This window comes from Lissotriton helveticus, assembly GCF_964261635.1.
Source record: "Lissotriton helveticus chromosome 1_1 unlocalized genomic scaffold, aLisHel1.1 SUPER_1_unloc_1, whole genome shotgun sequence".
Taxonomy (NCBI): Eukaryota; Metazoa; Chordata; class Amphibia; order Caudata; family Salamandridae; genus Lissotriton; species Lissotriton helveticus.
The window spans coordinates 3153716-3177180 of NW_027611648.1; the positions used below are offsets into that span (position 1 = coordinate 3153716).

Consider the following 23465-nt stretch of genomic DNA (forward strand, 5'->3'; position numbering starts at 1 on the left):
GAGCGAAGACACGACTTTCTATCGCCGAGTTAGGACCTTGCACGGGGTACGGACTGTAAACTGCTCTGCACAGAGAACACTCAGCCTCACTGCGCATGCGCAGAGGAAAGACATTTGCCCAGAGGAGCGGACCGAGGAGCTTCGCATTTATATACCTCTCACCCTGTGCTGTGGCGCGAGGCGCCTCGTGCTCTGCGGCGGGAGGCAGTTATATCTCATTCATTGTGTCCCCGCGCGGACACTGGCATTCTTGTGCTTCTTTGAGTCCCACCTGTGCTGGCTCTGAGCTGTCGCCCTTTACTGCGCTCCGTGCTGTGAACTAAATGAAATCTTTCTTGCATCGACTTCTGGAGTTGGATTGTAGTAACATCGGCGTCTGTCCGCCGCGCATGCGCAGTTGTTCATACACAGGCCCTCTTTAACCCTCGCTCCGCAGCGGGAGACAACGTCTGTCCTCCGAGCATGCGCACCTAATCCAAAGCCTCTTTAGCCCGCACTGTGGGAAGAAATGTCTGTCCTTGGCGCATGCGCAGTTGTTCACACAAGGACCTATTTAACCCTCGTTCCGCAGCGGGAAGCAGTGTCTGTCCTCCGAGCATGCGCAGCTAATCCAATGCCGCTTAAGCCCGCGCTGTGGGAAGCAGTGTCTGTCCTTGACGCATGCGCAGTTGTTCATCCACAGGTCCACTTGTAACCCGACCCACAACAGAGAGCAGCACACACATGAAACCCCAGGTGAGGTCATTTATTTAATGCATTCTTATAAAGCGGGGACCTTACCCGAAGGTGTCACAGCACCGTACAATAGAACCAATAGAACCAGTGACGTTACATGAGAGAACTGTTACAGAATGGAACAAATAAAAATAGCAGGCCATAGAATCAAAGCGATGCAGACAAAAGGCACACAATCTCAAGCACAGCACGCACAGGTTGTACAAGAACGTAGACATTGGGAGGACTCTGGTTGGGAAGACTTGCTAGCCTCAGCAAGGGCAGGAGATCAATCACTTTTTTTGCGAATTGTTGCAAACGGCAATAAGTCGAGCAAGCCAGCCCAGGACTACCATCTAGATCCTAAAACATGGTTCAGACACTTTGCACATTTATATTTATTTATTTTGCGGGTTTGTAGAGCGCTTGAATAGACTCCCAAGGGAGTATCTCCGCGCTATTTGGCTGCTAAACCTGCAGGAGATCGAATTCCAAAGCTCCAATCTAGTTCCTAAACTGTGTGGTTAAACCTGGAACAAGAACGTCTTCAGCTTTTTTCTAAAGGCCAAATGATTTTCAAGCTGCCTAAGCTGGAGAGGGAGACCATTCCATATCCTTGGTCCCTTCACAGACAGGGCCTTACCCCCTTGCCTTACCCGCTTGATCCTAGGGATCGTGAGAAGCATTTGATCACTGGACCGTAAAACACGAGAAGGAACATATGGCACAAACTTGTCTGCCAGATAGGAGAGACCCAAACCGTGAAGTCCTTTATGGACCGTACAACAGATCTTAAAAACAACTCTCTGACGGATGGAAAGCCAATGAAGCCTAGCAAGAAGAGGTTTTGAAGGTGTTCTCGGAGGGGCATTTAGAACCAGCCTGGCTGCGGTGTTCTGCACAACCTGTAACCTGTCCAAATCCTCTTCATTAGCTGACAGCAAGAGACCATTACAATAGTCAAGGCGACTGATAACCAACGCCTGGACCAGGGTCTTTCTGATGGTGTCTGGAAGCAGTGGAAAAACTCTGCGCAGCAATCCAATGGTCCGGAAACAAGATCCAACAATGTTGGTGACATGCTGCTTCAAGCTGAGTTCTTGTTCCAGACGGACCCCTAGGTTCTTGACTGTCTGCCTAGGCTCGGGGACCGGTCCTAGATCTAAAGGCCACCAATCAGGAGCCCAGCAGATCTTTGCATCACCGAAAAGCATAACCTCTGTCTTTGAAACATTGCACTGCAACATATTCAAAGACATCCACTGGGAGACTGCTCTCATCCCCTCTGAGAAAGAATGTAATACCTCTGGAGTAAGATGGTCAAAGGGAAAGAGCAGCTGGATATCGTCAGCGTATGACACTGGGCAAAAACCAAAGGCTCTCATGATATTAGCCAGGGGGGCCACATAGATGTTGAATAATGTAGGGCTCAAACAGGAGCCCTGTGGCACCCCTTTAGTAATCCTGGTCTCCTCGGATCGGAAATCGCCCATGGTGACACATTGGGTCCGATCCGAAAGAAAACTCTTTAGCCAAGCCAGTGCCATACCCCCAAGTCCACTCCCAGTCAGACGCTCGACCAAAATCTCATGAGAGATGGTATCAAAAGCTGCCGATAAATCTAGCGGCACCAGGACAGCTGATGTTCCTTTGTCCTGGAGCATGCGTAGATCATCGGTAATTGACAGCAATGCTGTTTCCGTGCTGTATTTTGGTCTAAAGCCCGACTGAGATGGATCTAGGGCACCAGTATGTTCCAGGTGATTAGACAAATGCTTATTGACATGCTTTTCTATGAGCTTTCCCATGAATGGTAAAAGGGAAATGGGTCTCAGATTAGTCATGTCAGCCCATGCGGTGCTGGTGTTCTTACGGATGGGTCGCACTTGGGCTCTCTTCCACTCCAGTGGGACACAGTCTGTGTCCAAGGAGAGGTTGACCAAACTTTGTATTTCTGGTGCCAATATGCTCCTCACTGAAACCATCACTCTCGGTGGAAGCTGATCCACAGGACTTCCACTCTTTATAGTTGTAATGAGTCCCTCCACTTCAGCCAAGGTGATGTTAACAAAATTCGACATAGTGGAAGTGATGATCTTTTCACTCACTGGGACAACAATGGAAAGAGTAACATGTCCAATGGAAGCAATGGAGGCATGAATCTTCTCATAGATGGTTTCAATCTTGTTCGTAAAGAAGCGAGAAATATCATTACAAAGTTGTTGAGATGAGGTGTCAACACTCTCACATGCTGCCGGCTTCAGGAAGGAGTTCAGTATTTGGTAAAGCATCTTTGGCGCCTTTCCCACCGCCTCTAACTGTGAGGTAATATGATGTTTACGAGCTGTTCGAATAGCTTTGTGATAAGATTTTAACGCCCTCTGGTATTCCAATTTATCTGACTCCAAATGAGAAGTACGCCAGGTTTTCTCTAATTTCCTTGTTCTACGCTTCATGGATCTCAGGTCCTCTGAAAACCACACCTCCTGATTTTTCGTCGGGCGGGACTTAAAGGTATTCATAGGAGCTATGCATTCAATGGCAACAGTTACTGCCTTTTCATATCTCTCTAGTGCCACATCAATGTCATTGGTTAGGGCATAATCTTGGATAGAGAAGGCATCCCTAAAAGGTTCATTGGTTATCTTGTGCCATTGTCTCCGTTTCATGGGGATCTGAATAGATCTCTTGGGAATTGGTCCTATCTCAGGGATATAGAATTCTATGGTAAAATGGTCCGTCCATAGATTTGCAATAGGGGCAGAACACTCAACTCCCGGGAGCCTGGACAAGATGAGGTCCAGAGTATGTCCGGCTCTATAAGTGGGTCCTTTATTGCGTAGAAATAAGCCCAAAGAAAAAAGATCATTTAGGAAATCTTGGGTCTCTTTTTCCTCCTTTAGCTCTGCATGTATATTAAAATCACCCAATAATAAAAAGTCTTTCTCGCCATTGACATGGGGGGCCAATAATTCCATTAAAGTGTTAGAAAAACTATTCATGGGTCCAGGAGGCCGATAGACCAAAGCACCGTTCATGAGACATTTAGGCGAGGTACTGATTTTAAAGACCAACATTTCCATCTCTGCTGAGCAATATTTCTCGAGAATGGAGACCCTGATATTGTCTTTATGCACGATGGCAAGGCCACCTCCCTTTTTTATGGGTCTGTCCTGACAAATGATTTTATATCCCACCGGTATTCCCAAGGTAATAGTAGGTGCAGTGTGGGGTTTCAACCACGTTTCAGTAAAGAAACATAGGTCAGGTTGAGCCTCCGAAATCAGATCCCATATCTGCATATGATGTTTAGGCAGTGATCTAATGTTGCATAGCAAGCATTTATTACGGGGACCGGTGTTGATAGGGGCAGGGGAAGCGGACATGGCTAATTGCTCCAGCCGGAGCGAAGCATTCAGACTCTGAAAACGACAATTTTTACATGAGAAGGGACCTTCTAAAGATTGTACTTGGTTGCACACACAGTCATCACGGATGTTTGTTAGTACATGACGTAGGGCGGCAGCAGTGTATGTTATCATAATGTTATCACTTACTGATGCAGGAACCACTATCCTGGCCCTAGGCCCCGTCTTGTCACGGACTGGCACAGACTGGCTTCTCTTTGGCGCCTCTTTGGCGCTTCCGCTGCGCGTCTCCGCTGCGCTAGAAATCAGGGGCTATGTAGATTAGGAGGGTTGGGAGACTAGACCGACACCCTGACAAGATGGCCGCCCGTCGTGGAACGACCAGGAAGTGCCAGCGCTATTCCTCCCTCCACATCAATCAGCAATAAAAGCTGCGGTGGACCGGGGAGTCAGCGCGCCTCTAAGATAAGTGCAAAGCTAACCGTTTGTAAAGTCAACGTGCTTTAAAGTGCAAATGCAGACAGTAGTTTAAAAACAGCGTTTTTGTCAAAATAAACGAGTACAACGCAAACAGGTTCAAAACCAGCTTTACAATTCAACAGTTTAAAATTTTAAGAACAGAGCTGCATACAACACGCTCCCACCACAATATTAGCAATCAATGCATGTCCGGGTTCCCCTTCAAGCGAGAACTTATGCATAATTAAAGAGCTGACAATGTCCAAGGAGTGTGAACCACTATATTTTAGTATCTTAGATACTAAGTAGGCTATAGTCGCCATTAAGCCGTCCAAAGCGCCAGCCCCAGATAACATCCCAGGAGACCCAGGGGTATGGGCACCGTATATCAACTTACTGTGCAATGCAATTAGCAGAGGGCAGCCTATCCCTATATCATGGAAGGGCGCGGAGATTGTCCCTATATACAAAAAGGGCAGTAGGGACGATCCCGCTAATTATCGACCTATCAGCTTGATAGACATTACCCAAAAGGTCTATTCAAAGCAGATACTGGACAGGCTAAACAATTGGCTAGTTGACAACGACATATTATCTTCTAATCAGAAGTAGGGGAGATGGAATATTGATCCATTCACTTTCCAAAAGATATAGTCTAATCACAGGAGAAAGGATCACTTGTCCTGATCAACCTTAGGTATACAGGATGGGGGGGGGTTGAAGTCCCAATATTAAGACCCTCAGGCACGTGATGGGTGTGGTGGTGTCTTAAGCGGTATATCTTGATTCTCCGCTTATAATTCACGTGTGTGCATAATCATTAGGTCTATTAGGTTATGCAGCCTCCACCAGGAGGTTGTTACCCAAGGTTGGTGCAGTAGTGAGCCAGAAATAAAGAATTTGTTAAAAAACCAAAAACCAGGGAGTCAAAAATGTTTATTAGGTCTGGTTTCGGGTCTGGTAAGCTCAATTATAGTGCATCTTGTTAACTGGATAATGAGTTGTAGTTGCACTTTGAGTATCGAATAATAAAAATAAAAACTGGTGACAGGAAGTTAAAAATTGGTCGACATGTTTCTGCCTCAATAGCCTGTGTTCTAGGACTTACGGGCATTCATCAGGACCGTGAAATAACGTGCAAAAAATTGTTAAATATAGTGTCAAGAAGTGAAAGGAAAGAGGTTATTGACCTGTTCCTATGTCTTGGAGGTCTTATGGTACCTGTAATGAGTAAACACAAGGTTTCAACACACACACGGGGTAGGGGATGGGAGGAGACACACACCTACAGCAGAATAATGCTGCACATTTCTATCTATCGATAGATAATAAACAACTAAAAAATGGCAATACTTTTGTAGACCGTTCTCATTCATTGTAATGACAAATCTCTCTTATCCTTTCTTTACTCGAGCAACGACCTATAGCATGCTTACAAGTGGACAGACATGCATGTATTGATATAGTATCGTGCATTCGTATTCAGTTCAGACTTTTGTGCTACTCAGACAGTGACTGTGTCTGTTATTCCTTCTTTGGGCATTCATGGTGTTAAGAATGTGATGTTGATTCGGCGTCTTGTGCCTATTATTCTATTTTTGTCGTGGCATGCAAGGCATACTAATCGCTTGGTGAGCTTAAATGTAAGTGTGTAGTGAGACGTCATGACACACACACAGACCGGTTAGTTATGGATACTACTAGCGTTTACCTCGCGCATTATTTTTGCACACTTCCTTCAGTCGGTAGAGATTTTGGAGCGGGCTAAAGGGGAGGTAAAATGAGGGATTGTTAGGACGGCTGTTTTTATACTTGCGGTTTTGTAGACGCGGTCAAGTCTGTTTCCTCGCTACCTATTGCGCCTCGTCCTCAGTTTGCTTGTGTGCGCGCTGCTCTGCTCGTACCGAACCGGAAGTGGTTCGTGTTTTTTCCGGGTTACTTTTGATGATCTTTCTGTGGGGCGGTGCTTACGTCCTCGCCACTTTCCTATTGGTCTCTTGGCGTTGTCTTGGGGACCGTAAACATCGTGTTTCGTAGTGATGCGTTATCAATTTTGTACAACATACAGTGGCACTTACATACTTCCCACACCATGGTACAGATTCGAATCCTGATTCCAGAGAGATGATTTGGACACAACATACAAGCAGAATAATCTATACTATGGAATGAGAAATGCTACAAAACACCCTATAGAGGTTTGACAAGCAAAACACACTAATATGAACCTACTAGTAAATATATCTATCAAATAAGATGCACAGTCGCACTTTGACTATTAAGACATCTTTAATCGTCTAAATAGAGCAAGACTCATACTGCACCCTAAATAGAACGAAACTATCAACAACTGTCTGTTCTGCCAAAACAATAGCGAGCGTCATACAAAAGAACATACAAAATTGATAACGCATCACTACGAAACACGATGTTTACGGTCCCCAAGACAACGCCAAGAGACCAATAGGAAAGTGGCGAGGACGTAAGCACCGCCCCACAGAAAGATCATCAAAAGTAACCCGGAAAAAACACAAACCACTTCCGGTTCGGTACGAGCAGAGCAGTGCGCACACAAGCAAACTGAGGACGAGGCGCAATAGGTAGCGAGGAAACAGACTTGACCGCGTCCACAAAACCGCAAGTATAAAAACAGCCGTCCTAACAATCCCTCATTTTACCTCCCCTTTAGCCCGCTCCAAAATCTCTACCGACTGAAGGAAGTGTGCAAAAATAATGCGCGAGGTAAACGCTAGTAGTATCCATAACTAACCGGTCTGTGTGTGTGTCATGACGTCTCACTACACACTTACATTTAAGCTCACCAAGCGATTAGTATGCCTTGCATGCCACGACAAAAATAGAATAATAGGCACAAGACGCCGAATCAACATCACATTCTTAACACCATGAATGCCCAAAGAAGGAATAACAGACACAGTCACTGTCTGAGTAGCACAAAAGTCTGAACTGAATACGAATGCACGATACTATATCAATACATGCATGTCTGTCCACTTGTAAGCATGCTATAGGTCGTTGCTCGAGTAAAGAAAGGATAAGAGAGATTTGTCATTACAATGAATGAGAACGGTCTACAAAAGTATTGCCATTTTTTAGTTGTTTAATATCTATCGATAGATAGAAATGTGCAGCATAATTCTGCTGTAGGTGTGTGTCTCCTCCCATCCCCTACCCCGTGTGTGTGTTGAAACCTTGTGTTTACTCATTACAGGTACCATAAGACCTCCAAGACATAGGAACAGGTCAATAACCTCTTTCCTTTCACTTCTTGACACTATATTTAACAATTTTGTGCACGTTATTTCACGGTCCTGATGAATGCCCGTAAGTCCTAGAACACAGGCTATTGAGGCAGAAACATGTCGACCAATTTTTAACTTCCTGTCACCAGTTTTTATTTTTATTATTCGATACTCAAAGTGCAACTACAACTCATTATCCAGTTAACAAGATGCACTATAATTGAGCTTACCAGACCCGAAACCAGACCTAATAAAAATGTTTGACTCCCTGGTTTTCGGTTTTTTAACAAATTCTTTATTTCTGGCTCACTACTGCACCAACCTTGGGTAACAACCTCCTGGTGGAGGCTGCATAACCTAATAGACCTAATGATTATGCACACACGTGAATTATAAGCGGAGAATCAAGATATACCGCTTAAGACACCACCACACCCATCACATGCCTGAGGGTCTTAATATTGGGACTTCAACCCCCCCCCCATCCTGTATACCTAAGGTTGATCAGGACAAGTGATCCTTTCTCCTGTGATTAGACAACGACATACTATCCCCATGCCAGGCAGGGTTCAGAAGAAGAATCAGCACCATAGATCAGGTGTTCAGGCTGCTAACCATTGCCTGGAAGTATACTAAACTAAGATCCGGCAATTTGTATATGGCCTTTATTGACCTAAAGGCCGCTTTCGATTCAATTCAAAGAGATCTGCTGTGGATAAACCTGCTAAATCAAGGGGTCCCAAAAAACATACTGGTGCAACTCATAAAATTACATGAAGATAATTTTGCAAAAGTGCGCTGGGATATGGGCGAGGAGTTGACAGAGGAGATACCGGTGAGGAGAGGGTCCTTCAGGGCTGTGTCCTGGCGCCTCCCCTGTTTCTCCTCTATGTTAATGATATGGTGGATTTCCTATTGGACACAAGCCACGATTCCCCAAAGTTAGGTGGCTCTCATGTATGTGCTCTGACATTTGCGGATTATACCATCCTCCTCTCACAGACCCCAATGAGACTGCAAAATCTTCTGAAGAAGTTGGTGGTGTACTGTAAACAAAAAGGATTGGAAATAAACCCATCAAAAACAAAAGTTTTAAGAAAAAGATGATGCTGAATGACGTAGCGATAGAGAGGGTTCACACTTTTGTTTACTTAGGGGTGACCCTAGATTCTAAGCTCTCATGGTGCCCGCATGTCAGAAAATCTGGGACCATTTTAATGCAAAATTCAGTGCCCATCTTGAAAAAGCTCCATGCAACTAGTACCAAGTCCATCACCCCAGCATTGGAGGTATATGAATCTAGGGCCCAAACCGCTTCTCTCTATGGCTCGGAGCTGTGGAGCGGAGAGCAAATCTCCACCTTAACCCTGGGAGAAAACAGGGTTTTAAGAGCGATGGTCCCCCTCCCCCAAAATACACCGGTGATCCCCTACATGTACGATCTGGGGTTAAAACGCATCGAGCATAGGGCTGTGTGGATGACTTTGTCATATTGGTTAAGGTTATGGGCCACTGATGAACTCCATATCTACAGGCAGGCACTAAGTGAACTTATCGCACTAGATACCCATGTTGCTTTCCCATGGCTGGCTAATATACGTAGATGGCTTTTGACCTTGGGGCTTAGTGAGTTCTGGCACCACCCAGAAAGTTTGACCGCAGAATCAAAAAGGGAACTCAGAAGGGTCTATTGGAACTTCACTGTGCACAAAGTTTTACAAAATTGTGGAGTTGGCTCACTCACAAACAATATTCTGATGGTTAAACCAACACCCCGCTTTGAGGCATTTTTAGACCAAATCGAACCCCAATTGGCGAAAATATTGTACTTGAAATTCCGGTACGGGACCCTCCGTGTTAAGTCCTTTACAACCAAATGGGAAAATTGCCGAAATGGGGGGAAAGATAGTGAGTGTAAAATGTGCCAGCTGGGTATGCAGGAAAATATAGCACATGTTTTGTTCTTCTGCCCCACTTACCTGAGAGCTAGACAAAAATGGATTGTGCCGTTGGGCAGGAATATGGGTGTCAGAAGATATAATGATATGTTACGCATTTTAAAAACAGATAACACCCAGCTTACTGTATTTGGAGTTTCTAGATTTTTATTGGCTATCAACTATATAAGAATGAAGAAGGGTTTGAAATTTTATCTAGGATTCTGCAATAGAGGATAAAAGAACATTAATTGAGTATTGCAGGACTGAATGGCCGAAACGTTTTATTGTATATAGTATTTAATATTTTATAATGTATTTTGTTTGTAGTAGTTCTTATTATTTCTTTTTTTAATTGTTACTGTGATAAACATATAAGGGGCACAAGTACCTTTGGGAATACAACTATGATACATATGCACTGTACTTTACTATTGTAATTGTCTATTGCACCGAGAACCTAATGGCCATGTTATTTGCACTGATTCTACTAACTGCACCTTATCTTGGAATTGCGTATTTGCACAAATTTAATGATACCCAAAAATCTGCAATTTACTTTCTCAAGGATTATGGCATTGGAGGGAAATGATGTATCTATATATATTGCATGGTTTTTCCTTTTATGATTCAACGAATCGAATAAAGATGTTTTGAATGAAATAGATAGCAATATCCAATCCATAATGTAGCAAAATACAGTAAACCTAGGTAAAGTGCATATTGTGAATAGTACAATACAAATGACTTCATGGATCGCACATAGATTTCCGTGCACCCGTAGCTACTCTCAAAAAGGTGCCAACGCTCAAGATCAATTCAACATTGTCCAATTTAAATTTACAGTCAAGAGCGTCTGTTAAATTAATAGGTGACAATTTTTTAAAATACGGAATTAGAAACCATAGTGCATATTTCATATAGTATCTACTGAAGAATAAAAAGTGTAAAAGTGTTTTACCGCTGTGACCATCACATGGACATGGCAGGGAGTCACGTTTTGCTTTATAGCTATAGGGAAAACAAAGCAAATATCTTACTGTCCCAGCTCTTAGACGGAATAGGAGGCCTCTCTCCCATTGGGACATCGGTAGTGCAATATAACTTGGTAGACAATGCTCGGGGTACGCAATGGATATACATTTTGCAACAGTTTGTTTATTCAATTCCCTTTCTAGTCTTTCCGCGCTATAAAGTGCGTACAATGCTGTCTTTAAATCTTTTTTGTCTATTGATACAGATGTGTTCGAATTAGCAAACAGTCTGCCAAGGTTAACACTTTCCAGACTCTTGACTACCCCAGGAAGCCATGGAATATCCATCCCTTTCTCACAGCAAAGACTACCATCTATTATGTCCCTTGTGAGAGAAGCCTCTGGATTCTTCATTATGGATAGCCAAAATAGTGCAGGGCGGGCCCTTATGATGTCTTTAATGTGTCCTAATTTCAGTTTGCCATGACATATGTACAGAGGGGGAGATTGGAGCGCCCAAGAGTTTTCTACAACATCTATTTTCCTTTGATTGGACGCAAGAGCATTTGGCAACACCCCATACCTCTGCCCCATAGGTAGCTATTGGTACACACAGGATCTTAAAAATCTTTAAAAGGGCTGGAATTGTTCCCCATCTTTTAGGGCGGAGGAGACTGAGGATTGAGTTAAAAGCCCTCGAGAACTTACTTTTACAATATGCCAAGTGTTCACACCAGGTGCCGTTCGCAGCAAAGACCATTCCCAGATCAGGTAAAGTAGCAGTGCAAGTTAATTTTTGGTCGCCCACAGAGATAAAATATAAAGGACATTTCCTTGGCCCACAAGCATTATAAAAGATTTATTACATTTTGGGCATAAATCTAGGCCGGACATAAAATCTGTGAAACCTCGAACTAAAGTGCGTAGTGCATTTGGTGTACGACCAATTAAAACCGCATCATCTGTGTATAAAAGCACTGGGAGAGGTTTGCCTTGAATTCTGGTAACATCATTAGTTAGTGTGATCAGTAAATTGTTTATATATATGATAAATAGAAAAGGGGCCAGAACACACCTCTGTCTGACTTCTCTATCTACACTGATGTCATTGGAAACTTCTCCCCCACCACCAATCCTGACACTCGCTTTCAGGTCCGTATGGAGATAGGCCAAAAAATGAACAAGGGCCTCATCCAGTCCATATTCTAAAAGGATGGACCATAGACGGGACCTATTGACAAAATCGAAAGCTGAGGACAGGTCCATAAGAGCTAAGTAAAGTGGCGAGTGCTGTGCAAAAGTGTACTTACCTATGATCAAATTAAGATTAAGACTTTGCTTGTTTGTGCCACTTTACCCCTGAAACCTAGTTGGCGTTACAGTTCATATCTCATTCCCCTTATTGGATTTTGTCATTTTAGTGTCATTTTGTTCAATACATTTTACTTTATTTTTCTATTTCGGTTTGGGTTTTTTATTGTTTTGTATTTTGACTTTGACTTTTTTGGTTTCTGCATAAACATTTTACATATTACCTTAAGTTAAGCCTGCCTGTTCGGTGCTTAGGTACCAGGGGATTGATCCTAGGTTAATTGAATGGCTTTGAAAGTTCACTCTGACAACGGTTGTGATTGTTCCACATCTACCGCAAATAATAATTTAGTTTCTTACAGAAACTATCTAAAATTATCTGCAAAACAGGCAGTTGATAACCTACCAGAGTTGAAGCACCATGTAGACAAATTGGAATATGGGACGAGTATTGTGTGGCAATAGAACCTCTAAAAAACTTCAGCTTGCAGACGAACCAAGAATCACGCTTGAATGTGACAACTTTTTAAAACAAGGTAGTCAGGAAAGTGTGGCGAATATATATTGCAGATCTTTGCATTTTGACAGCCCCAAGCAAATTTGAGAACAGAGTGGATGTATGTAGCAGAGACAAGTCTGTTCACCGAATGTGAGTGGTGATATCCGCTTTGCTGATCTGTCTGAAGTTATGATGCTGCTGACAGTGGCCTGTCTGCTAAAAGCGATGGCGTGACTGGTCGAACAATAAAGCCAAATAAGAGAAAGTTATCTTCCGACACCAAAGTCTTCGTGACTGAGACCAGTAATACTGAAGACTCTGAGACTCACAGCAGTAATTTCTCCTTTTCAGAGCGTTATTGCTGCAGATGGACTGAAGCCCAGAAGTAAGCACATTACTAAGGTACCAACAACGTTTAATATTGTTCATTTGTATTAACTGTTTCTCTTTTGCAGCATTTAGAAAAGCATTTTCTAGTTTTGTTGCTTTTTGTTTAGTTTTTTATTGTAGGCTGTTACCTTTGGTTTAAAGGGAATGATGTTGTAGTGTGTGACCTTAATGCTGCAGTTTGCATTTCATTACCATCATTTGCTTATTCTGGAGAATCTCCAGAGTGTAGGAGGTTTGCTGTGCAAGAGTTCTTTCTTCAGCTTCTGCTCTTCTTGTAGCAGCTCCTATCAGAGCTTCATCCTCCCGCCAACGATAATAAGATGCCAGGCATCACCCAGCACACAACACAGCCTATGATGGTCTAAGTCTATCTGCTTGGCGCAGTTAGAGCGAGGATAAAGTTCTCCGGACCCATCAGGCTGTGAATGTAACCTAAGGGCATAAGATGAAATGTAGAGATTACCTCCTTCCTGAGTGGCTCCAGACTGCTGTGTGCAGACCCGATAGCTGGCAGCACCCTGGAGTATGTATGTATAAATCAGATTATGTTGGAAGTAACCTGCAATATAGTGTCAGGCAGCACCCTGCCATAGAGTAGGATTTCTGTTAGTATTTCATTTCCAGACACGTTAATGGAGATTGTCTTTTAACTGGCAGAAGAAAAACACTGACCATACATTTTCCTGGGTTTGTCTTTAAAATGACGTACACGTTAGGAATGGCATTTTGTTCTGCTGGAATAATAACACAAGTTATCTTGCACTCTGCTATGATGTTGCATAGATTGTTGGCTGCAATGCCTTCCATGTTTCATTCAAACGTACTTTCTACAGGCCACATACATGATTTGCTGCTGTAGAGAAATAATGCTCCTGTGTACTGTGGCAGACTCAGAAATATTGAAAAACTTCATGATTTCTCTTTCAGCACTTCATAGTAAAACCTTTCAATTTTTGACTCCTACATTTAGCAGAAACATAACTTAGTACCATTAAAATAGTTGTGATGGGGAACATTCATGTGGGGTTAGGACTGGCTCGACCAGAGAGCATGCTGACTTGGAGGAGTATGGAGTTGACCACCTTGCCTGGTCCGGTGTGGAACCAAGCCAGCGATGCTTTGCTGCAGGCTCATTTGCCCTGATAGCTGGTCAACAGTTTGAGGAGGAGGAGGTGAAGAGCTGGCTAAGTGTGCCATGAGGCTGGCATTTCAGTACATCCCTGAGAAGTGAGCTTTGAGTCGATGTAGTGTTCCTCTTATACCACCTGCAATTCATTCTCTCCAAAGCCTCAAGAATTCCTGGGTGTGAAGGGCGGCTGATTCTGATTGGGTGCTTGATAGTTTTCCAGAAACTCATGTTCTTGATTGTTCATGTTTGTCAGTAGTTAATTAAACACGTCCAGGGGGTTTTATCTCTTCAGTTGGCACAAGCTGCAATAAAAGTTTCTTTGTCGCTGCAAAAAAATATGAATGGCCGACAGCCTCTATAGATCAAATAATGGAAGGGCTGGAGAACTGTCATTCATCTCACTGCTAAGCAGAGCAGTGTCATGCTTCACCCTCACTCAGGCCTCTGATTTTCACCAACATCGCTTAGAACACTGGGACTTTAGAGCCCATCCTTTTAATGAGAAAAACAAAACTACAAGTCCCATAAGCAATAGTGGTGGAAGGTGTCATGCATGACCTGGGGCAACATCTGATTCAGCACATCCAGTTCCATTTTTTAAGTATTTGAGACAATATTGATTTATAACCTTTGTTTTTTATGGTCATGAGTCACCTGAATACTAAAAACGTGTCTTTTATTTTCAGTATCAATTAAGTAATGGTCACCAGCTTGGAAGCTCTGTTAAATCTTCAGTATTTGTCATTGATCTCCATGTGTGGCTGGTTTGGTTCTGCCCCTGCATCGTTCCCGATAACTCGCACAGGTAAGGAGCTTGTAGCAGCAACATGATAACCCCATTGTCGTCAGTAAGAAGTGGGCTCTGAGGCAGGTATCCGATAATTTTTGTGAAACAAGCAAGCGCCAATATCTGCTATGTACATTTGTTGAAATAAAACACAATCAAATCACAGTATACTGTTCCGGAGGTTCAGTCCCAGAGTCATTATCTGTAACTGAACGCAGACACCCTAGGAAGCATGTGCTTTTAAGACAAGTTGCGTTCACTCACCTGCAGGTGACATGCTTCATCATTGGGCTATACTCCTCACCAGGCCGGCGCTACAATGCCTTGCGGGCACCACAAGAGGGCATTTTGTCGGACATCTTTTATAAAGTATGCCGGATGAGCATAGTAGGACAGAGGATGTTGTGTCATAAGATGTGAGATTGGTGAAAGTCTGAATATAAGATCAGCTATCGACCAGTTGCCGCAATATAGTTAATGTGATCATACTAGTCCATGTTAAGATTAAAAATAGTGGCAGAGAAATTGAGGAACTAATGGCACCTATCACTGTGTGAATGTGTCGATCACCTATGGACCTGCTGGTAAGCTGGGGTCTATACATCAGGTCAACTTTTTTCCTGCCTTGTGGAGCAATCTGTTGGCATTTCATCAGGACCAAATATGGGAAAATGGGTAAATGTGACCTAATCTTCTCTACCGCGTGAGGAGCTCTGTAACTCAAAGCCCTGCACTGTGCATAGGTGATTAGGTGCCTATTAACATCTTACTACCACAGGTGAGCACTGTTTAACAGAGTGCACTAGATAAGTAACCCTCCTAAAATTCAGGACAAACTGACTTATCCAATAGCGAGGACAGCGTATCAGAAGGCAACTGGTTTGAAAAGCACATGCTTCCTAGGGCGTTCAGTTAGAGATTATTTCTGTGGGACTGAACCTCTAGTACAGCATACTGTGAGTTGAATTATAAGAAGAATGTGTATACTGGACTGTAATTTTCCTCGTCATCTTTTATGATATGTAAAATAAAGCACAACACACCTGGAGGCCAACAAATCTATCGTACATTTAATGCAAAAATAGCAAAAGGCCAAGCAAACAATTGTCTTTGCAATGGACGAGAGCATCCACCCTAAAGCAAGTTGGAGTATATAATGCTAATGCTACACAAAGTATTTTTATACACTTTTCTCCTAATACAAGTCAATGAAACATGAACACGTGATAGAAACAGTTACTGAAATGAAACTAATGAGTAGGAGGCAGGATCTTCTCTCGAGAGGAATGTGAGGAGTCCGTAAGGTGCAGATAAAAGATACACAGACAAGCTGCAGAATTCACTGTTTCTGAAAATAACACTTCTGTTTGTCAATATTCAATTTACTACAAGATACAGGAAAGTGTGCAGTTGGACATCACTAAATAAAATGGTTCTGGGCCCTAATAGAATCATATAACTTTGCAGGCATATTAAGGCAAACAGACACATCAAATTAATATAAGAATATTGTAATTTGGTAATGTAATATATCAATGCAGGTTGTGGCATTGATGTGTATGATGTGTAAACAATTATCGGTATTGAAGAAACCAGTATATCCAGTTATGTTTTCTCAATTCCTTCTTCCCAGTGGCCACCACTGCTGCTATCCAGCTGTGTTCAGCAGTGCCTCCTGTGACCTGGAATCCTGTATTTAATCAATACCAAAAGTCGTCAATGCTTCTAGCCAACCCCGGTCACTGGTGCCACTCGCACCCCACCATCCTTGGGACTGTTATTCTTTTAGCTAGCTCCAGTCAGTAGTGGCCCCTTGGACCTGTATGTAAGCCTACTAGCCAGCTCCTGTTAGTACTGGCCCCTGGGACCTGTTATCATTCTAGCCAACTTGAGTCTTTAGTAGCACCTTGGGACTAGTGATCATACTAACCAGCTTCAGTCAGTATTGGCTCCCTGAGACCTATTATCCTGCTAAGTAACTCCAGTCAGTAGTGACCCCTGTACCTTAAATCCTGCAAATATTCAAAACCAGAGGTCAACTCTACTGCCAACCAGTTCCAGTCAATATTGACATGTTTGTTACACTGCTTGTAATAAATAACAGAGGCCAGCGTTGTTGCTAGCCAGCTCCAGTCACCAGTGCCCGTCACATATTATCCTCAATAGGATCAATGCCCAAGACCTGTGCAGCTGCTAACCTGCTCTAGTCAGTAGTGACCTCCCAGACCTGTTATTCTGCATATAATCAGCAAGGCTTCGGCCCTAATAGCACTCACCCCACATCCTTATGGTATATTAGCAATGTAATTTATTTACATCATACGGTAGGTACTGCACTATATCACACGATCCCAAAAACAAAGAAAATCAAAATTTGCCAAACCATTCAGCACTCCACCTTGTCAAAAATGACCAAATCACACCAAGCACTATAGCCTGCACATCACATGGCACACTCAGCCACAACATGACAAGATACCACGGCAGGGATTTGGGGCCATTAATCCTCAGGCATGTATGCTGTAGATGCATATGCTTTGCATACTCCTGCCATCTTGTGTTGGGTCCGGATGTTTGCAAGTTGTTTCATTATTACCCCTAGATTTATATTCCATCGCAAAAATTACCTGCACCACTCCTTCTTTTTGATCGGGGTTATTTAATTTAATTTGTTGCAGGCTATTTTCACCTCGAGCATGCTCAATTAACCTTCCATTATGATTACTAACAGTTTGAGACAATGATTGTCGATGTTTATGTAACTGCTTCGTTTCGGTTTCCAGATCTTGTGGTAATTTAATATCCTTCCAGGTTTTTAACAAATCTCTATTCGTTTCATCCCCTCTGATACTCTCCCTCTTTGCTCTATTTGTTTCCTATTGTGATGGCTTATTTCCACTTGCAGCATTTCTAAGGACTGAATTTTCCCATTCTCTATCATTTTTATATTAGCAGCTTGATTGTTTAGGCAATTATTTTTCATAACTGCTTGTACCTCCGATAGATCCTTATTAAATAGAGGGTAAAAGGGTTTTGTTGGAGATATTTGTTTACCCTCACCTTCACAATATGATATTTGGTCATGATTGTTTCCAGTGTTCAATCTCACTATACCTGATGCATTTGTATTTTTTATACTATTAGAAGCTTTATTTCTTGCTTTCCGTTGTTTTTTCCTCTATCTTTTTGATAGATGATCCCTCATATCCATTGTTGATGAAAATCAACATTGGATATGGCAAAATTACTTATGGAATTGACCATAAGTAATTTTGCCATTGTATTTCAACATCTCTATCGTAAGACCATAGCATATTCATGTTATAATCACCGGTAATAATAATCTCAGGTTGAATGTCATTGTCCAGTTGCTGCAATATCATAATTATCAAATTGGTCGCCATTGTTCTTCGTAATTATATACGTTGATTACTACAAGAGATTTAATTATATTTTGTTCTTTGTATCATATTTTGACAATTAGATAATCCTTTTGACTTGGGACGTCCATTTCACTTTCCATTTTTAGCTCAGTTGATATAAAAGTAGCCAAACCCCCACAAGGTCTGCCATAGTTACTTGTTCTCTTAGCTAATGAGTAATAACACTATACCCTTCCAATCTAAAAGGAACTAAAGCCCAAGTCTCTTGTAAACAAATGATTTGAAAACAGCACAAAGTAGCTAGTTGGTTATTCAGAATCTTTGCTTGAACCCCATTTATATTCCACGAACATAATCTGAGCCTTTCATTCATAATTGTTGGCCCCCTTAAAGGAACTTCAGATTGTAGATGTCAATCCTGCCTGACATTATGGAGGGCTGCTGTTAGCCAACCTAATTTGACAGTGTCAAATAATAGGTCTCCTATTTTTTCCTCTAATGATTTTAAAAGATGCCCGTTGGTCATACCTATGTTTTTTTTAATATTGAGTATTTCTTATTATTCTCGGTTCTCATTTGGTTATGATTTTTTAATTTTTTTGAAACAAAAGGACGTTGCAGGGGAGTTGTTATTTTTATTCCCAAGTCCTGAAAGCGATTATGTTCTTGCATAATAAGGCTGTGCGGCAGTAGAAGATGTCCAAATTACTAATATCGATTCGCGATTATTCTTGATTGTGAGGAATTCAATTGATTCTATGTCGGTACATTTAATTTCCTTTAATGAGGGTACTGCATTACACAATTTTAATATGTTCCCACGAGTCAAGATATCATTATTACCCCTAGATTTATATTCCATCGCAAAATTTACCTGCACCACTCCTTTTTGATCTGGGTTATTTAATTTAATTTGTTCCAGGCTATTTTCACCTTGAGCATGCTCAATTAACCTTCCATTATGATTACTAACAGTTTGAGACCATGATTGTCGATGTTTATGTAACTGCTTCGTTTCGGTTCCCAGATCTTGTGGTAATTTAATATTCTTCCAGGTTTTTAACAAATCTCTATTCGTTTCATCCCCTCTGATACTCTCACTCTTTGTTCTATTTGTTTCCAATTGTGATGGCTTATTCTCCACCTGTTTATTACATTCCTCCACTTGCAGCTTTTCTAAGGACTGAATGTTCCCATTCTCTCTCATTTTTATACTATCAGCTTGCTTGTTTAAGCATTTATTTTTCATAACTGCTTGTACCTCCGATAGATCCTTATTAAATAGAGGGTAGAAGGGTTTTGTTGGAGACATTTGTTTACCCTTACCTTCACAATATGATGTTTAGTCATGGTTGTTTCCAGTGTTCAATCTCACTATATCTGATGCATTAGTTTTTTAAAATACTTTTAGAAGCTTTATTTCTTGCTTTCTGTTGTTTTTTCCTCTGTCTTTTTGATAAATGAACTTCCGGAGCTGCGTCTGTCATTGTTGATTGTGTCGAGCATAGGTTTATCACTTCTTGATCTTTTGTTTTATCATCTATTTTTTCTTTAACAACAACTTGTTTTTACATTTCATTGTATCTTTAGAGGGGCAGTCGGTCTTGATGGGTTGAATTCCCGCATCAGGAAAATTCCCTTTTACATCGTCAATTATTGTTTTTAAAATATCCGGAATGGTATCCAGTTTAATTAGTGGGGCACAACTACACTCTGCATACGTAGATATTGGCTGAGATTGTGCCCTTACTATTAGATTATTTTGTGGTGTTATCTTCTGCTCAGTTCCGGCAACAGAGGATGCCGTAGCGCTCAAGAGATCTATTTGGACCTCCTTTTTGTTGGACTGATATGTTAAAGCTTCCAGAGTTAATTGCGAGGTTTTGAAGAATAAATCCCAAATTGCTCCCGCGTTCCCACTTCCTGGTACCTAAGTACCTAGGCAATGGTGTGGCCCATTTATGAATGGTAGGTCCTTATACTCCTCTTTTAGCGGTCCTTGAAAATCATGTTCCTCGTCATGAAAGAATTGTGGACTACTATTCAAACCGTCTTTTTGATACGGAGTACTCCAACGCTGCAGAGTTTCTGGGTTGCTGGTGTATTCATCCTTATTAATTTGAGATCCGTTATTTTGATTACATTTCGGCTGGTGCTGTTTTTGAACTGAATTTATTTTAGACAGAGTAAGATCCGATTTCAGTGGGGTATTGGCTTCCCTTATGATTTTCACCCCACTATTTAGTTCATTTGCAGCTTCTTGGTCTGATTGATTTATTTGGCCCAAATTAGAAGGTTCCCCTATACCGTTAGCTTTTCTGATTTTTACTTGCACTTCTATTGGCATTGGCTGCCTAAGTTGGTAGTAATTGCTGAGTATCTCCCAATGTTAGATTTGTGCATTTTGGGTCCTTTTGTTGTGAACGACCAGTAAGTGGAATAGTTAACATCTCTATGTCCGTTATTTGACCCCAATGGTTGACTTGGTCCTTAGTTCAATTTGACATTCGTTCGACTTCAGCTTCAGACTCAGGGTGGCCTGGTTCACTTACTCCTTGCTTAGGGGATATAATATTTGTTCTACTCAGTGGTTTAATTGGAGTTTGAAGATCACATGAGTTAGTTAGCAATGTTAGCATAGCATCAGTTGGATCTTTCATAAAATCAAACTTTGACAGCGACTTTCCCAGTTTCTCAAATGAATGGACCTTAGATGATTTAAAGGACTATATGTCACCTGCCTGTTTTATTTTAAACGTAACAAATATTGGTGTTTGTTGTATTTTTCTTTTCCTTTTGATAGGAGGGAAAGGTGGCTGCTCCTTTCCTGAGCTCATAATACACCCTCTAAGGTGAAGAAGTCTTGCTCCTTTCAGAGAATCAAACGGGCCAGTGACAAGACCATAGGACAAAAACACCACCAAACACCTCCAGGGGAAAACACCCAAAAAGCACACCTCCGTACAGAATCTGCCGGTACTGCTGGTTACTTAATTAATTAATTAATTAACCGATTGATTAACATCCGGGCACCGGGTAGGGCTGTAGTCTAGGCATGCGGAGTAATTCAGGGGCCGAGGGGTGCTTCAAGAGGGTCTAAGTCTATTGTTACTTTCCTCTTTCCATAATTTCTCAGATTTTGTATTACAGACTTATTACAGACTCCAATGGCTCAGCGACTTAGGGACCGATCAATCTTAGCTACTCGCCGCACGCCACACACCTCTTGCCACTTGTCACTCACCACTCACTGTTCATTGCTTGTTCGTTGCTATTCATCGCTGACAAGAGTACAAGGGAGAATGCTGGCAATCGTTCAGGAGCAAGAGCGGAATCCAGAGCTAGTCCCACTACAGACGGCAGATGTGGGCACATCCCTCCACTCCTCGGCTCAGCTCTGTCTGCTCTGCTCAATTCTTAGTAAATACGTAAAATCAGGCGGCAGGCCAAGGCTCCTCTGTGCTCCTCTGTTCTCCTCTGTGCCCTGCTACAGCCGCCGCACAAGCAGCACTGCAGGCAAAGGCTCCTTTGACCTCTGCAGCGGCCGCGGTGCCGGCAGCGGCCGTTCCTGCCCCCACAGCAGATCCGTAGAACTTAAAGCGCCCGTATAACAGGACGCAGATGAAGCGGAAGAAACCTTCGGGAGCGGGAACGGGTCATAAAACAAACGCAGGCAGTCGTCCCAGGCTCCGCTCCGCTTGCTCGTCAACTCCTCCTCAGCTCGGCCCCTCAGCTCTACTCTGTACGCTTTGCACTCAATGGCAAATCACAGGCCGATAATGACTGTGAACACCAACAGAGGGAAGAATTGTGTGTTTACCCCAGTTAGTAAAAAAACACAGCATAAGTCTTGGCTGCTTCTGCTGCACCCAGAGTCTTATGCGTCTTTGCAGTCTAATTTTTCTGTCTGGAAAAAAATTGTGTCCTGGTTTTCTGCACCCAGTAAATCCAGGTGCAGAAAAACCTAACAACTGATAATCAGGTGGAATAAAATGAACACATGAAAGTACGCCTTCATTTCATTGCCCTTGATTCACACTCTGGACCATATTTGAGGGATTGGTCTAGGCATAGTCCTCGCAGCACACAATAGATTTGCTCAAGTCAGGATGCCAGATACAAGTAGGTGGTAACTCGGGGCAGGGGAATACACCTGTTGTCCGTGGGGGAGTCATTCCCGTCCCAGAAATCTGCATTACAAATTAATTAATAGTATATATTTTTATATTATCTGTTTGGTACCAGTCCATATGACTTTAATATCTGCCTTTGGGATTCTATGTTACAACTCCATAGGGTGCATGTATCCTTTGTGAGCTTAATAAAATGTTGAAAATACTACAAATCCTCCCTCCTACATCCAAGTACTCTCATGCTACCATTCTACGCTCTGTCTGGAAAAACAGCTCAACATATTCCAAATTCTGCATTAATTTGGCTAGTAAATTATATTTTTGGAAATGTACATGTATTAACTATTTCATTTTAATACTATAGGTGATTGAAATTACGGACGAAGAAAGCAAGATTTAGCAATAAGCAACTGAATGTCAGTGCCATAAGAAGGATTATTTTGAAAAACTGAAGAACATCCAGCATTCTACGTTTAAACAATTTCCCAAAATCTAGGTTTGGCGAGGAAAGTACTATACCTGTAAGTGAAGTCTCTAATTTTGCATTTCATTAACCCAGAGCAAAACCATATCTGTGCACACAGCATCAGAAATAATGTAGAAAGACCACTTCAGCATCCTCATCTGAAATATTATCAGAAAGACAAATTGCCTCATCATGACAGAAAAACATTAATCTAAAGCATCATGTAATTCCAGAGAGGAAGCACACACTGCATAAAAGAAAGTTATAACAAAAGGTATCTTCTGCATACCATCAAAGAAAAGACACATTGGCAAGCAAAAGATTGAAAAATCACCTTTGTTCAACAACCATTTTTAACCAGTAACACAAGTTTGAGACTATCTGCCTCTGGATAGAACACCACGGCCCACTCTGCTCACTCTGGCGAAAAATCTTAAAAATTCACCACTTTATTGTGTTCATGACCATCTCAGATTGTTTCCTTTTTATTGTGTACTGTTCTGTAATTCTATGTAAATCGCCTCAACATTATCTGCTGTGCATGAGTGATATGTAAAACTGTTAATTATAAAAATGGATTAGATGAGCACCGTTGCGCTATAGGTAATGTAAATAAATCCTCGCCTTCGGAACTACAAACCTTAACCTTACA

The 23465-nt window shown here is 42.1% G+C and overlaps 1 protein-coding gene and 1 long non-coding RNA gene across 2 annotated transcripts in view; one reads left to right on the forward strand and one right to left on the reverse strand.

Moving 5' to 3' along the window:
- The window catches only part of LOC144805406 (uncharacterized), a 75771-nt gene extending 75413 nt beyond the window's left edge, over positions 1-358 (reverse strand). Inside the window, exon 1 of the mRNA XM_078671970.1 lies at positions 156-358. The gene's annotated coding sequence lies outside the window, so the exon portion shown is untranslated. The remainder of the gene's footprint in view (positions 1-155) is intronic.
- A 337-nt stretch (positions 359-695) lies between these two features.
- LOC144805408 (uncharacterized) overlaps positions 696-23465 on the forward strand; it is a 38106-nt gene continuing 15336 nt past the window's right edge. Inside the window, exons 1-4 of the long non-coding RNA XR_013605511.1 lie at positions 696-735; positions 12877-12927; positions 14731-14849; positions 22712-22868. This is a non-coding gene — a long non-coding RNA (uncharacterized LOC144805408). The remainder of the gene's footprint in view (positions 736-12876; positions 12928-14730; positions 14850-22711; positions 22869-23465) is intronic.